The sequence below is a fragment of the Miniopterus natalensis genome, chromosome X (assembly GCF_054644295.1).
Source record: "Miniopterus natalensis isolate mMinNat1 chromosome X, mMinNat1.hap1, whole genome shotgun sequence".
Taxonomy (NCBI): Eukaryota; Metazoa; Chordata; class Mammalia; order Chiroptera; family Miniopteridae; genus Miniopterus; species Miniopterus natalensis.
This window is the reverse complement of record NC_142103.1, coordinates 2,993,153-2,996,957: the sequence shown is the minus strand read 5'-3', so window position 1 is coordinate 2,996,957 and position 3,805 is coordinate 2,993,153. Positions and strand designations below refer to the sequence as shown.

The 3,805-nt window shown below is 49.8% G+C and overlaps 1 pseudogene; it reads right to left on the bottom strand.

The window, feature by feature from the left end:
• Positions 1 to 1,867: 1,867 nt before the first annotated feature.
• Positions 1,868 to 3,170, bottom strand: LOC148090380 (heat shock transcription factor, X-linked member 3 pseudogene; annotated as a pseudogene).
• Between the last annotated feature and the right edge of the window lie 635 nt (positions 3,171 to 3,805).

Sequence of the window (3,805 nt, the reverse complement as noted above, 5' to 3'; positions counted from 1 at the left end):
CAATAAAGACAAATTAGAAAGAAAAAAAGAATAAACCAATGGGAAAAAACGAACTTTTGCCCAGGCGGGTGTGGCTCAGCGGATGAGCATCGACCTAGGATCCAGGCGATTGGGGTTCGATTCCCGGTCAGGGCACAGGCCCGGGTTGCCGGCTGCAGCTGATCAATGACTCTCTCATCATTGATGTTTCTATCTCTCTCTCTCCCTCTCCTTTCCTCTCTCTGAAATCAATAAAGATATATTAAAAAAAAAATGAACTTTTGCTTTTGCTTTGAAATAAAAAGCCAAGAAAAATATGAAGATTTATTAATGCCTTCCCACTTTACCCTTCTTTATTTTTGATGACTAGTTCTTTCTAATTAGTTGTTTTAATTTTTCAGTTACAGTTTAAATTCAATATTATTCTGTATTAGTTTCAGATGTACAATAGAGTGACTAGACAATCACGTACTTTACAGAGTGGTCCCCCTACTGCTTCAAGTATCCACCTGGCCCCATGTATACTTATCTTGATATTACTGACTATATTCTCTATGCTGTAGTCCACAACTCCATGGCTATTCTGTGACTGCCAGTTTGTACTTCTTAATCCCTTCACCTTTTTCATCCAGCCCCTCAACTCCCCTGCCGTCTGACAGCTGTCACTCTGTTCTCTGTGTCTATAACTCTGTTTCTATTTTGCTTGTTAGTTCATTTTCTTCATTAGATTCCACATATAAGTGAGATCATGTGATACTTGCCTTTCTCTGCCTGGCTTATTTCACTCAGCATAATACTTTTCGGCCCCTCATGCTGTCCCAAAGGGTAAGAGATCCCTCTTCTTTACAGCTGCACAGTATTCCGTGGTGTGACTGTCCCATAGCTTTTTATCCACTCACCTACTGATGGGCACTTGGGCTGTTTCCAGAGCTTAGCTATTGTAAATTGTGCTGCTATGAACATAGGGGTGCATAAGTTCTTTCTGATGAGTGTTTCGGGACTCTTAGGATATATTCCTAGAAGTGGGATCACTGGGTCAAATGTCTACGGCCATACCACACAGATCCTTGCTTTGGTCCCTTGCTGCCCCTTTGAAGATGCGGTGCTTATAGAAACCACAGCCTCATCCCAACAGGTTTAAAAGAAAACAAGCCCCAAACTCCTGAGCAAGGTCCTGGGGGTACACTTGGAGGGGTCTGAGCAGTGCTCAGGGTGTTGCCACTTGCCAGCGATCGGTCCACAGCCATGTTTCTCCCCTTCCCAAAGCAAGGCCCGAATCTGCATGGAGTCCCGTCCCAGCCTCTCCAGCAGCAGGTCCCTCCAGACAGCGCCTTCCCCGTCCCTGTGAGCAATGTGTAATGGCCCCTCTACTGAAGCAGGCTGCCTCCGTCCCGTGCCACTTAGCAGATGGGGTGGCCCGAGTCTTAGGCAGGCCTCCCTGGAAGGCCCCTGGAACTTGGGCTAGAGATGCTCAGCTGCTGATCAGAAGCCTGGGGACATAGGGGGGCCTGTGAGGAAAGACCCTCCTGTTTCAAGATGCATGACTAATGTCAGGTCATTCCCCCAAGGTCAGGGCCCTGCAGTTCTGTCTCCTGACCGGCAGGCAAGGCTCAGGGGACCAGATCTTCCTGGGCTTGCCTCAGGACCCCCTAGCCAGGTCCTTGACAGAGTGTGTGAAACTGAAAGAGGACAGTGGGACAAAAGCCTGCCTGAGGCCAGGATTTCTAGTCTCGGGCTTATCTGATGAGGTGTGTGGCGTGGAAACAAAAGAACACGGACTCACAATTCTCATTGCTTTGTTTATTAACTACCATGTAGTTTTGCAGTTTTTTAAAACACACAATGGATTCGTGGTTACAAAGTGGCGATTGTCTTCCGACACTTGCGACTAGGGACCTGCATTGTCCTTAAGCTGCTCACAGAGTGAGCAATAGCAATGTACGGAGACTTCCTGCTCTTCCTCAGGTAACGGGGGTAGAGACACCAGTGACAAGCTAGCTATGAGGGTGGAATAGCAGATGTCGTACAAAGACGTCACCGGACCACGTCGTGGGTAAATTGGGGACCTGGGGGGCAGAGCCTCCATGCCGTCGGTTCCGGCAGTAGCCGTGGGCACAAGCATGTCATGCCCAGATGGACCCTCGCCACTTGGGCCGCCTGCCTCACTTGGACATTCTATATCCATGGCACTGCTGGTGGGCTGCAGATGCAAGTGCTCGGATAACTGGGTAGCACTGTGTTCCCAAGAATTTGGGGGTTTCCTCTGGGCCTTTTCCTCGGCTTCTTTGGTACCCCTTTTCTGCTGAAGCCTCAGGGAGTACCTTGTCGGGGTCTGCCTCTTGGGTCTCTTTGGAGGTGTTCCACCGCTCCCAGGCCAGCTGCGAGTCATCTGGGTTCCTTGTGTATTGATGTTCTGGACCAGCCAAGGCCGGTCCCTCTGGAAGTTCCCGTTTCTGTAGATCTGAAACAAAATTAATTATTTTAGTCCTTTGGGTTGAAAATACATCTATTTGATATTAACTGGCCTCTCAGAGTCTTTAGTGATCCCTGCAGGTTATCTCTAAGGGGCTTATAGTTTCATAAGAAAATCTATACTTTCTCGTCTTTCCATAAGTACTGTCTCAAGTGAAAAAGAGTTATGCCCTGAAATGAAACCCTTTCAGCATATCATTGTTCTTGGTCTACTGGGAAGATGTTCGAGTAACAGAGAACACGAGAAACACGAGGACGTTCTACTTTACCATCACGTTATTTCCTGGATAGGAAACTGAAGAGTCGCCTGGGCGCACTTTGCTGAATCCATGTAGGTTCAGTAGGCGGGTGAAGCTTTTCAGGCTGTCTGATTCAAAGATTTTCTCGTTGCCCCTTCGGCACAGAACTTCCCTCTGAAAGAGGTCTTTCTGGATGATCACGGTGTCTCCGTCATCATTCCAGCGCACCGACGTGAAGCAATCCTCCTCCACTATTCTCCAAAGCTTTCTTGGGAAGGACAGTCCCAGAAGAACGTTTCCTTCCACGTTGGTGGCGCCTTGGTCTGGTGGTTGCGGGTTGTCTTGAAGACTTGGATCGTGGCTTGCGGCTCTGTCCCCATGGGAGACCAAGGTCTCCCAAGCCTCCCCGGGACCCACCTGCCCATCGTCTGATGGGGCCGGGCTGGCTTTGCCCATCTCATTAGTACTCTGACTAGCCATGGAGCTGCTCTACATCAAAAAGCATTTGCTACCAGGGATCCTATCACTGATCACTGGGGTCAGAAATGCCTTTGGTCACAGCAGGGATGCCCCAAATGTACTGTCCTGAAAATTCTAGAGTGTCAGTCGTGGGGCAACCGGCTGCTTGTCACAGTGGTCATGTGATGTCACAAAGCTGGTTCTCAACTGCTCTGGGGTGTGGGGCCTGGCCAAGTGTGGGGGAGTAGATGTGTGTAGGGCCCCCAGTTTCTCTCTTTTCAGAAAGTACAGAAAAATAAAGCTCATGTTACAAGAAAGGGTGCTTATCTGCTGCCAGGCACATTGTTTCGTGTTGCTAGGCACTGGATGGGTTGAGAAGTCACGGTCCTATGTCCACTCCCACCCCTACAGCTGGGGGAGGCCTGTTGATGGCCAATTTGATTGCTCAAGGGCCAGGTCCTGGTTAGTCCTAACTTGGCTATCACCAAGACTACCCGGGTCAGGCGGGCTCCTGCGGGACTGTACCTCCCAGAAGATGGTGGTTGGCCCAGGCTCAGTTGGTAGCCCCCCTCTTGAATGCCAACCCCCCCCCCCCAAGTTTCCACTTTGGTCTCTTCCAGCTGCTCCTCCTGGCTGGTGGGTCCTGCTCAGATGGG